Below are 13,074 nucleotides of genomic sequence, written 5' to 3' on the forward strand. Positions count from 1 at the left end.
TAGCACAGTGACAGTACATAGAGACTTCAAAAGAGTGTGATACAATAATTGAGCAGCACCTTATAAGTCACACATTTCTGTAGTTTGTGCTAAGCAACACTTGAGAAAGTGTAAAGAGTGTCACCACTGAACAGTGGAGGACTGGAAATGAATGATTTGGAGCAGTGAATCATGTTAATGAAAGGGTTTGGTTATCCAAATGCTTTGAGAACATTATTTGCCATCATGTATAGTTCCAACAGTGAAGCATAGAGAAGGTGATGTTGCAGTATAAAGTGTTTTTTGTTATTAGTGTGTGGTCTCCTTATTGCACTGAAGGAAGTACTAAATGTGGAAGGATATGAACACATTGTAAAACATTGCTTACTGTCTACAGTAGCTTTACAGTTCTGAGTCAATGATTGATTGTATCAGCATGGCAAAGCACCCTGTCATAAAACAGCATATGCGAGGCAATGGTTTGTGGACAGTGACATTCCTGAAATGGACTGGCCTGCCCAGGGTCCCAACTTGAAACCAAGTCTTGGGATGAGTTAGAGTGTCGACTTCAGTCCAGACCCCAGTGTACAATATCACTACCTACTATGGTTTTGGGTGCTGAGGAAGAATGGGCTGCTATTCCTCCACACACATTTGGACACCTCGTTGAGTGTCCCCCACAAAGTTCAAGCTGCCATAAAGCTGTAGCATGGACAGAATCCATTTTAATATCCACCAATAGGTGTCCAAACACTTTTGATTGGATAGTGTGTAACACACATTCCTTCAATGTTTGCATCTTGTCAGTGGATGTTGGATATAGCAGTGCCTTTAAATATACCCACAACCAGAAATCTATGATATTAAGCTCGTGAGAAGAGGTAGACCATGACACTGGACCATCTTTAACAATCCATCGCTTGTGTGTGTGTGTGTGTGTGTGTGTGAGAGAGAGAGAGAGAGAGAGAGAGAGAGAGAGAGAGAAAGCGTGTGTGTGTGTGTGTGTGTGTGTGTGTGTGTGTGTGTGTGTGTGTGTGTGTGTGTGTGGGCGTGCGCGCTTGCATCCACAAACATGTGCATGTTATACTAGGTGTAGAAATCACCTGATGCACTTCGTGCAAAACCAAAGCTGTTGTCTTTATGTCAAAGTAATATTTGTTATCTAGCATGGGTAATTTGTTGCACAGAAATTGGTTATAATTAGTACCTGTTAATTTGTCCAGTAAAGTGTATGGCTCTTTGAATGTGTCACCCACAGTTCACACACCCACACACACACACACACACACACACACACACACACACACACACACACACACACTCTAAAACAAATCTTTTGCTTTGTGTCCATGAGTGTTTGAGGATTTGCCTCTGTCCACTCATGGTAATTGTTGTTGTTGTTGTTGTTGTTGTTGTTGTTGTATCCCACACTGTGTGAGTCCAGCATCCATAAATAAAATTCAGACTGTGATCTGTAGATCTTCAGTGTTCATTCTTCAAACCTATTAGCAAACCTGTAATCTATTAGGGTGTCCCTGTAGCCTGAAAATATGCACAAGTTGTAAGTGGTATGGATAAAGTAACTGCTCAGCAGAATTATCTATCAAGAGTGTGTCCAGTTCTTTGTGCATGTTTTATGATCATCATCTTATTATTGCAAAACTTTCTCTTCCATATCTGGCATGCAAACTGTACAAGGTCTGCTGCTATTTCTTGTCTTCGGTGCAAGTGATACTGTCTCTGCAAGTTACTGGAACAACCTGCTGAACTTTTTCCTAGATGGAGTATGGCACTCACATTGTTGTGTGACACAAACCACAAATGCTTACACAAACCACAAATGCTTCTCAATTAATTCCATTAGTTAATTGTTGCAGAAAGAAGTAGCTGCCATTCTCTGCTTGGAATAATCAGACTTCGTTTCGCCGTTTATGGTGTTCAAACTTCAGGGAGTATCTAACCTCATTTTGATGCTACCACAACCTCAAAATATTACATACACAATGGGTGATGTAGGAGACAGTTGTAAGAGCTTTGTCTGACAATAGTGACACAGTGAGAGGATGAAACATGGAGACACACAAACAGTAAGAAATTAGCATGAAGAAGATGACAGCCCACAATACTGAGTGTTGACCCTTCTCACCAGATGCAAAATGGCCTATATGTCAATAGGTATTTATTTCTAGATATTTATGTTCGTTTTATCCCTCCCCTCCTCACCATACCTCCATAGTCTCGAGCTGTACTATTCTCCTGTAAGACTATGATACACTTTCATAAACAGCTTGTATATTTTATTTCAGTCACTAATGTTTGTTTGACCTATTAATGTAAGCTGAAAATAACTAAAAGGGTCATCACAATACCAGATGTTTTTGAGAAATGACATAGTTTAAGGACATCATTTTGCTTTTCCTTCCCCTTCAAAATATAGTGGCCTTCAAGCATGGATGGGACACATACTATGTTTGTAGCATGAACTCCAAAGCCTGATATAAAAAATTCATGGTTTTTTAAATGTGTGCGTCCACATGCTTGTGGAAATATGTCAGGAAGTGCCATATGAAGCTGTCCTCTCATGGGATGTGGAAGTGCAGGTGGATGAGGAGCCAGTGATTGCAACTTCATGGAATTCCACATTCCACTACACTGTGAAGTGTGAGATGAAGAACAGGACATGTCAGATTTTTGTCTCGTGGAGAGGAATGTGACCTGTGAGATATGACACCATTTTTACATCATAAACATAACTTAGGAGCTTCCATATTGTATGGAGTTGAACTTCATGCTCGGAAGTTGTTGTTATTGTTGTTGTTGTTGTTGTTGTTCTTCTTCTTCTTCTTCTTCTTCTTCATTTTAATATTATTATCATTATAGAGTATGTGACGTTAATACAAGCTGTTTCAAAGTATCTGTAAATTGGGGCTCTTTTGAAAATGCTTCATTTTAGGTACAATTTGTTACAAGAAAGTGACAGGAAGCTACATATCTGTAGTTAAAGGCTTCCTGTACTTGTTGTTAGCATTATGACTTTTGTGCTACAAAAGTATACTGCTTCAGTGGTGTGGCACAGTGAAGATGTATGAAAAGTGCATTGTTTGGCCCTATTAGGTGAAGTTAAATATCAAATAATGCCTTTCCAAGTTCCAGACAGGCACAATTAAAAGATGTTTACATAAAGCTTTCAGCTGCAGCCTTCATCAGTACAACACACACACACACACACACACACACACACACACACACACACACACACCAAGCAAGCACATCTCACACCTCTAATTCCAGCATCTTGGGCCAGAATGCACCAATCACATGGGATGCAAGCAACAATCTGAAGGGGGCTAGGAAGGGGAAGGGATGGTAGTGTACAGTTGGGGAGAGAGACGAATGCTGTCTGGTGGAGTGTGCAGGGACTGGACTGCCAATAGGCTCAGCGTCAGGAGACTATGGGGCACGGGGGTGGGGGAAAAAAAAAAAAGAGGAGTGGGGAAAGACAGTGGATGTATTGGCAGAGGGCTGTAAATAAACAGGGTGGGAGGTGAGAATGGGGAGCAGATGTCAGGGTGGGGGGGGGGGGGGGACACTGTTGGGTGGAGATTTTAGGTACAGTATGTTAGTGTAGGTTGAGGCTGTGATAATTATGAGAGCAGAGAATGTGTTGTAAGGATTACTCCCATCTGCGCAGTTCAATAAAGCTGATGGTGAGGAAAGAATTCAGATGGCTCAGGTAGTGAAGCAGCCATTGAAATTAAGTATGTTGTACCACAGGGTAGTCTAATTTGGTCTTGGCTACACTTTGGTGGTGGCCATTCATCCTGATACAAAGCTGGTTGGTAGTCATACCAATAACAAAAGCTGTGCAATAATTGCAGCAGAGCTGGTCAACGATGGGGCTGCTTTCGCAGGTGGGGTAGGATAAACCTATTACAGGAGTGGAATAGGAAGTGCTGTTTGTTTGGTTTGGGCAGGTTTTGCACCTTGTTCTTCCACAGAGATATGATCCTTGTGGCAAGGGGTTGGGATTGGGAGTGTAATAGGGATGGACTAGGATGTTATGGAGGTGGGTTGACAATGGAACACCACTTGAGGAGGGGTGCGAAGTATCTTGGGTAGGATGTCCCACATTTCAGGGCACAATGACAGGCAAGCCTTGGCAAACCATATGATTCAGTTGTTCCAGTCCCGGGTGGTACAGGGTAATGGTAGGGGACATTCCTTTGTGGCCAGTTCTTGGGGCTGGTGGGAGGGTTGGGAGGGTGAGGGGCATTGGCTTAGGATATCTGTTTGTGGCTAGGTCTGGGGTATCGTCCCTGTCCAGGGGATAGTACCTGTCTCTGTGAAGGCCTTGGTAAGACTCTCAGCAGACTGAGCAAGGGAGTTTTTGTTATGCAGATATGCAATCCCTGGTGACCAGGCTGTACGGGAGAGATTTCTTGGTTTGAAAGGGATGACAACTGTCAAAATGCGGGTACTGGTGGTGGTTGGTAGGTTTAATGTGGACAGAGGTGCTGATGGAGCCATCAGAGAAGAGGTGGTCAACACTCTGGGTGGAGGAGGACCATGTGATGAAGATGGGAAAGATGATGTTGAAGTGGTGAAAGAATGAAGGTAGTGTATCTTGGCCCTGAGTTCAGATCATGAAGATATCACCAGTGAACCAGAGCCAGACTAGGGGTTTGGTGTTTTGGGGTGCTAGGAAGGTCTGCTCCAGATGCCCAAGAAAAAGGTAGGCATAGGAAGGTGCCATGCTGGGGCCTGTGGCTGTGCTGCAGATTTGTTTATGTACCTTCTCTGCAAATCAGAAGTAGTTGTGGGTTAGGATAAAGTTAGTAAGGTGTATGAGGAATGAGGTAGTGGGTTTGGGGTCTGAGGGGCTTTGGGAAATGCAAATGCAATGTTTAATAGTGGTAATACCATGATGTATAAGGTTGTTATGAGTAGGGAACCATGAGGTTAAAGGGTGGGGATGGTGGAGAGTTGGTGAAGAACGTGGTTTGTGTCTTTGACATGGTATGCTAGGTTACGGGCAATTGGTAGGAGGTGTTGGCCAATGAGGGCTGAAAGTCTTTCAGTGGGGGCAAAGTAACCAGCCACAAAGGGGTGTTCAGGATTGTTGGGTTTATAGGGGAGCATGTAGAACGTGGATTACAGGGTGTCATAGGGGTGAGGAGGGAAATTAATTCAGGGGAGGTGTTCTTGTAGGGCCTAAGGCTTTAAGGAGGGATTGGAGTTTGTGTTGGACTACTGGCATGGTGGTGAAGGTTGTGGCCAAAAGCCTGTAAATATCTTTTAACAGCGCCACTCTGCAACTTGATGTGTCTTCTTTACGGTAAGTAGCAATCTGTCTTTTCCTACATTGTTGATATTCCTTCCTGGAGTTTCCATTGTTTGGAACAGTGACTTTAGTTGATACAGTCTTTACACAGTGTATACTATATATGGAGGTCTGGCTGTCACATTGAAGCCATGGTGTAGTTTGTAGCATGACGACATGTGAGAAAGAAAGGTAGCAGGTGCATGTCCTCCACCTTCCAGACTTTTAGGAAAATATTATAGTTCTTTCTTACTAATTTAACAGATGTATTATTTGTTGCATAGGCCAATGATTGGAATCTTAAACGTGGCAGACAGTATATGTTAGAAAGTAAATGCAAGCTACAGACTGGAAGGTTTTCCTGTTATGAAACTTCATGTAAAATATATGTACTTAGTCCCTATTTTTTATGGATTGCTTCACATTTTTATTTTGCCAGTAAATATCATTTTTGGTGATGATGAGCAACTCCAAAAGAATCTCCTTTCCCATACAAACAAAATTGCGAAACTAATCTAAATCTTGATATCTGTGTGGTGACATACATTACTTCAGAGTGCTGGTAGTGAAAGCAACATTGAGAGCATGGATATTATTCCTCCAATAGCTGACATTAGACACTGTACATTAACTATATTCAATGTAAAACCAAAAAAGGGATGAAAATTTGATAGAGTTAATGAACAACTTATATAGTATGTCTCTCAGATGATTGCACAGCATTAAGTAGCGTTCCTCCACTGGCAATTCACTGCTCAGGTCATCAAGAAACCCAGAATTTTCTTCGTGATTTTCTCAGCATTCATAATAGAGTGCGTGTATTTTTGTAAGGAAACTCTGATTTACATGGCAGATGGACCCAGGAACTCCTGTTGAAGCGCACTGTGGTCACAAGTTGCAATGACGAGTATGTTCCATGAGATGCTGCAGATCATTTCAGAATGTGCAGCAACCACAACTTGCACCACATTTGGTGTGCTTTGCAATGAGGGACACATCCCATATGAGGGACACTCAGCACAGCATTCCTTGAACACCCAACAAGTCTTGCAGTTTTCGAAGTGCTCATGCCGAGCCTCCATTCCATCACAATCTGCCCTCAATCAAACTCAGATTGTGCACCTTCCCCATTGTACACACAGACAGCAAGCTTACTGATACTACATGCACTGTGTGTCTGTCTAATTAGCAGTCATTCCTCGCCAGTTGACACTGCTATCAACTGGATGGGTTTATATTGGTAGTAGGTCTATGGTCATAATGTTCTGGCTGATCAACGTACAATAGATTGTGGTATTTGCAGAATACCCCTTGCCTGATCCCATTCTTACATTCACTGCCTCGTAGTGACATGTGAATTTAATACCTTCCTGCATACTTCCAAAATGATACTCTGAAAGTTTATGACATTCACCATTTTTTCTAGTGTCACATATATTCTGAAAGTGAATAGCTTTGCAAGCAAGTTCCCTGATCACTGCAACAGCAGAGTACAGACTTATGGGCCTCATTCTCACAGGTAAATCCACAAAATGTACCCAAGTTGCATACATTTGATACAGTAGGGTATGTCTTTGAAAGACCTCTTCTCCTGGTGATGAGACAGGGGTTTGCAGTACTGTTATCTTGTTACTATTTAATCTAGTACCACTTGTGTTATGTTACTGAAGTTCTCTCCAAAGACTGTTTGCAGTGCCAAAATAGTATGTAGTTTCATTAAAAACAAGTACAATTGGAATGTTGCCTTTAAAAAATGGTAAAGTGAAGCAGCTCCCTTATACCTACAAGGTCAATGCATCCCATGTGATCAACAGATAGATAGATATGCTTTTTTTCCATAACCCAAATAATTCAGGAGATAGTTGAAGTGCTGATTCACTGACAGGCGCGTGCACGTGCACACACACACACACACACACACACACACACACACACACACACACACACACACACACAAAATGCAAACAATGAAATATGGAAAAGATGAAATACGTCGGAATTTGCAGAACTCCACACAATAACTACAGATCAACTGGGTGTGAGGGGTATGTCGGGTAGGGCGAGTAGAGGGAGAAAACAGCTTGGGGGGCGGGGGGTTAGGGAAGAATGGCTAACTGCTTGTAAGGAGGCAGCAGCCATGTGGCATAGAAATGGGCGAGGGAGAAGCACATATTTGAATGCCTGTTGATGACTCAACACTTCTTGTATCTGTTGAGTAGCTTCTTTAACTCCTAAATTATTTACATTCTGCCAGAAGTTTTCTTACCGCTGTTTTTACTATAGATCAGTATTGAGGAGAGCCTCAGAGATCTAGATGTTCTAATTATGCAACACTTTTTTGTCAAAAGTGCAACTAATTGTGTTCTCTCATTCACTATAAAACAACAGCACCTGTGAACTTATCACCAGTAATGTAATACCTCATGAACTTGGAACTTTGCTTCCTTGTAATTAGTGAGTTGGCCAGTATCTGTCAGTGGTTGTTGTGGGTAAGTGTTAGTAATAAAACCACTTAACGATTGGTTTTAAGTTTCTCTGTTAGTGGCCCCTTGGTGGTATTCCCATTTATGCCACCTTATGCTTTCTAGTTTCCACACCTGTAAATCTGACAAAAATTTGCTCTCTCCCTCCCTTCCTCCCCCCTCCTTGTCCAAAAAGATTCATGGCTGATAGCTACATATGTAAACAAAGTATTTGCTGATAAATGCAGAGCAGTCATGCAAAATCAATGCTTTAGAAAAGTTGTGGATTTTTTATGTATTCTGCAGCCATTTTGAGTGTAAATTGTGTTGCATTATATTCAGATTTTAATATTGCACAAACAGACTGGCATTAATAACAGTAGTTTGTGCAACATCCACTGATAATGTTTACATCATCTTGATAAGCATTCCTTTACATGTTCTTTCTGTTGAGATGTATGGCACATGTAAAGTATATATTCATTGATTTAATATATAACCATTTGTGATAGTGATATGTTTCATACAATTATATTGGTGCAATGCAATGCAATGCAATGAAATAACTGATATGAACATTCAAATTCATAATCACTAGTATAGGCACAAAAAAAAGTACCTCATTGTCTGCAGAAGATTGAGATTGTTAGTTAATGAATCTTATGCCACTGATGCAAAGTTGTATAATTATGTACCAAATTAACTGAAAAATATTGATTTGAGAAACTTATAAAAGACAGCTTGAATATCTGGTTATCCAGAAATTCTCTCCTAGCTTTCAGTTGATGTGAACGGAAAGTTAAGTAATGATGTTGCCTTATCCATAAATGTAGTGATAAATAGTATAATAAAATAAAATAAACTTTTTGTGCCTTGGGTCTGGTATACTTTTTATGAACTGAGATCTTGTGTTTCAACACCATATAAATGATTTAAGAGTGTGATTAACAAATGTATATAGGGTGTTACAAAAAGGTATGGCCAAACTTTCAGGAAACATTCCTCACACACAAGGAAAGAAAATATGTTATGTGGACATGTGTCCGGAAACGGTTACTTTCCATGTTAGAGTTCATTTTATTACTTACAGAACGTACCAGCATGACTTCAAACACTTTGTTACAGGAAATGTTCAAAATGCCCTCCGTTAGCGAGAATACATGCATCCACCCTCCGTCGCATGGAATACCTGATGCGGTGATGCAGCCCTGGAGAATGGCGTATTGTATCACAGCTGTCCACAATACGAGCCGAAGTGTCTCTACATTTGGTACCGGGTTTACGTAGACAAGAGCTTTCAGTTGTCCCCGTAAATGAAAGTCAAGAGGGTTGAGGTCAGGAGAGCGTGGAAGCCATGGAATTGGTCCGCCTGTACCAATCCATCGGTCACCGAATCTGTTGTTGAGAAGCGTACGAACACTTCGACTTAAATGTGCAGGAGCTCCATCGTGCATGAACCACATGTTGTGTCGTACTTGTAAAGGCACATGTTCTAGCAGCACAGGTAGAGTATCCCGTATGAAATCATGGTAACGTGCTCCATTGAACGTAGGTGGAAGAACATGGGGCCCAATCAAGACATCACCAACAATGCCTGCCCAAACGCTCACAGAAAATCTGTGTTGACGTCTTGATTGCACAACTGCGTGCGGATTCTCGTCAGCCCACACAAGTTGATGGTGAAAATTTACAATTTGATCACGTTGGAATGAAGCCTCATCCGTAAAGAGAACATTTGCACTGAAATAAGGATTGACACATTGTTGGATGAACCATTCGCAGAAGTGTACCCGTGGAGGCCAATCAGCTGCTGATAGTGCCTGCACATGCTGTACACGGTACGGAAACAACTGGTTCTCCCGTAGCACTTTCCATACAGTGACGTGGTCAACGTTACCTTGTACAGCACCAACTTCTCTGACGCTGGCATTAGGGTTATCGTCAACTGCACGAAGAATTGCCTCGTCCATTGCAGGTGTCCTCATCGTTCTAGGTCTTCCCCAGTCGTGAGTCATAGGCTGGAATGTTCCGTGCTCCCTAAGACGCCAATCAATTGCTCCGAACGTCTTCCTCTCGGGACACCTTTGTTCTGGAAATCTGTCTCGATACAAACATACTACGCCACGGCTATTGCCCCGTGCTAATCCATACATCAAATGGGCATCTGCCAACTCTGCATTTGTAAATATTGCACTGACTGCAAAACCACGTTCGTGATGAACACTAACCTGTTGATGCTACGTACTGATGTGCTTGATGCTAGTACTGTAGAGCAATGAGTCGCATGTCAAAACAAGCACCGAAGTCAACATTGGGCCAACTGGTGGTGAATCAAGGAAGTACAGTACATACTGACGAAACTAAAATGAGCTCTAACATGGAAATTAAGTGTTTCTGGACACATGTCCACATAACATCTTATCTTTATTTGTTTGTGAGGAATGTTACCTGAAATTTTGGCCGCACCTTTTTGTAACACCCTGTATAAACTTTAATGTACATGTTACAAGCTCAGACTATAAGCAAGAAATGCAGCACCCAATAAATGATTGCGTAATTATCTATTTAATTATAGTGAACTTCAACCAGTTTTTGAGATGGGGTATGTTATTGGTATTGCTTTGTGAGCAAACAATGAAGTGCTGATAGTTCATTGCACTAGCCTCAGTTGTTTTTTTTTCCCATGCATCCTGGAAAACAAGTCACTGAAGGGGAGCGAATAATGTTTTCCCGCTCGTGTAGCACTTATTGTTCTACCCTGAATTTTTCCCCTTTCAATCAAATGCGTTTGTAGAATCTTTGTGTGATTGTCGTAATCAGCTTTCTGGAGTAAACATGCTGCTGAATATGCTGTGAAAGCTGTTGTTTTGGTGGAAGATGGCCACAGCATGCATTACCTACCACGATTTCCAGGGCTATATGGAAGTACAGGGAATCTGGAGGCTTTGCGAGAAGACCAGGCCTGAGAAGAGCAACATCAGAGAGAGATGACCACTTCTTACAATTTCAAGTTCTCCACAACTGTCACATCCCTGCTGTTGAAGCACAAAATTGACTCCACAGGTTTGAGTGGTCAATGTTACTGAGAGAAACATTTGAAGAAGACTGGAAGAAGCCAATCTTCAGTACAGAAGACGTTCTTCAGGTCTGGAACTCACCTGATAGCACTGCACAGTTCGACTATGTTTCCCAAGGGAACATCTTGGCTGAACAGTACAACAATCGGATTAAGTGTTGTTCACTGATGAGTTGTGATTTGGGCTCTGATCACATGACAGAAAAGAGTGAGTCTGGAGATGGCCAGGAGAAAAGTATTTCCCTTGCTCATTCTCATCCATGCCTTTGTAAGGTTGGTTCTGTGATGGTGTGGGCAGTAATCTATACAGCTGCAAGGACATATTTGGTTTTTGTGGAGCATAGGAGCTCTAGCACACATCAGTATGAAGAGGAAATCCTTCTGTAGTATGTTGTGCCTTTTGTTCCACTTAGTGGTGACGATTTTACATTAAAGCATGACAATGCATGCCCACATGTTGTGAGAATTGTGCAAGAGTTCTAGATGAAACATGGATTCATGCTTTGGGTTGGCCTGTTCTAAGCCCTGTTTTGAATCCTATTGGACACATTTGGGACCGGTTGGGGAGAAGAGCCCAGAGATTCTACATGACCTACAGAACGCCCTTCTCGAGGAAGGGCATATGATTCATCAACAAGACATTACCACATTAATCAGAAGCATGCCTGAAAAGTTGAATGCCATCAGTGGTGCAAGAGGTGGCAATACATGCCTTTGAAGATGTGAACAGAGGTCTCAGAGATCATTTCAGAGGTCTGTCAAGTGAATAACATTGAAACAGACGTATATTACCTTTATGAGCTTATTCAAAATTTTCATGAAGTGTGCATCTCTGGATTGATTTATTAAATCTGTTTCTTAAATTTGTTTCTTTTTTCATTATTGGACACTACAATATTCTATAATTGTCGTAATCAGCTTTCTGGAGTAAACATGCTGCTGAATAAGCTGTGAAAGCTGTTGCTTTGGTGGAAGATGGCCACAGCATGCATTACATTGTAGAAGTGTTGAGGACTACACCTACCATGATTTCCAGAGCTATATGGAGGTACAGGGAATCTGCAGGCTATGCAAGGAGACCAGGCCCGAGAAGATCACCATCGGAGAGAGATGACCACTTCTTACAATTACAGTGTCTCAAAAGTGTCATAAATTAAAAAAATATTCAGTTTCAGTAAGAAATTGAAGTGTTGAGTTTTTCATGCTGGCCAGTGTATATATAACATGATGACTGAATCTTTGAAGGAATATGATGTATGTTTAATGTCAGGAGTCTTGTTAGTCATCAAAACTGTCTTTTTGTAATGAGTTCGTAAGAGCAAATGACAGTCATGATAGCAGGAAATGCACAGGAAATAACTAATTAATATGTTAATAAAGGAAGGAATAAAGGTAACAAACAGCTTGCTGTGTAGTTGTGGCATTGAGTCACCTACAGGCACATAAACAAGAGTGAGACTGATGACAAACTTTGTTATGAATCCTCCTTCATAGCTATCCAAACACATGTACACTCACTACCAATTATTTATCTGTAATATAGTTGCGTGTGCGTGTAGAGAAATTTGTCTGGAAGTTTAGCATTGTTCTCAGTCTCATTTGTGTTTCTGTCACTGGCTTAATGCCTCAACAGTACTGTGAGTTGTTACCTTTTCTCTTTCCATTATTTATATCCCAGCAAGTAATTTCCATTAACTAGGAAGAGAAAAAGTTCACAAAAATGGTAACTTGAAAAAAAGAAACCTCTAAAATAATTGTTTTTAGCAAAATAATGTGAATTTGTCAATTTTTTATATACATCATGAAATTTGTAATTTTTCAAAAAAAAATAAATAAATAAATAAATAAAATAAAATAAAATAAATGTGAGGATGACAGTCTTTTGATATTAATAACTGTTAGTTATGTACTGTTAAAATTACATCTAGACTTCTGATCTCAAGGCTGAGGTTCATGTATGGTCTTAAAATGGTAGTTCATTTCATGTGTAATTGTCTTTGATCTGATGACAAAAATAGCTCAAAAGTTAGCAAAAAAAAAACAGCACCTCATTTGGAAAAAACAACCCTGAAATTTATGACGACGATGGAATCTGAAAAAATAAAACACATATTTGTAAAAGATATAACACTGAATTTGTCGAGACCTGATGCCGAATTTGGGAAAAGACCAGTGCTGTTTGCCAAATTCGGCAATGGCAAAACAAATGAATTATTGGCAAATAAAACCAACACAAT

The 13,074-nt window shown here is 40.8% G+C and overlaps 1 protein-coding gene across 4 annotated transcripts in view; it reads left to right on the plus strand.

The window, feature by feature from the left end:
- Positions 1-13,074, plus strand: part of LOC126272771 (NBAS subunit of NRZ tethering complex-like) — a 410,576-nt gene that overhangs the window by 236,960 nt on the left and 160,542 nt on the right. The gene's annotated exons all lie outside the window — the stretch shown is intronic.

The sequence above is a fragment of the Schistocerca gregaria genome, chromosome 5 (assembly GCF_023897955.1).
Source record: "Schistocerca gregaria isolate iqSchGreg1 chromosome 5, iqSchGreg1.2, whole genome shotgun sequence".
NCBI classification, from domain to species: Eukaryota; Metazoa; Arthropoda; class Insecta; order Orthoptera; family Acrididae; genus Schistocerca; species Schistocerca gregaria.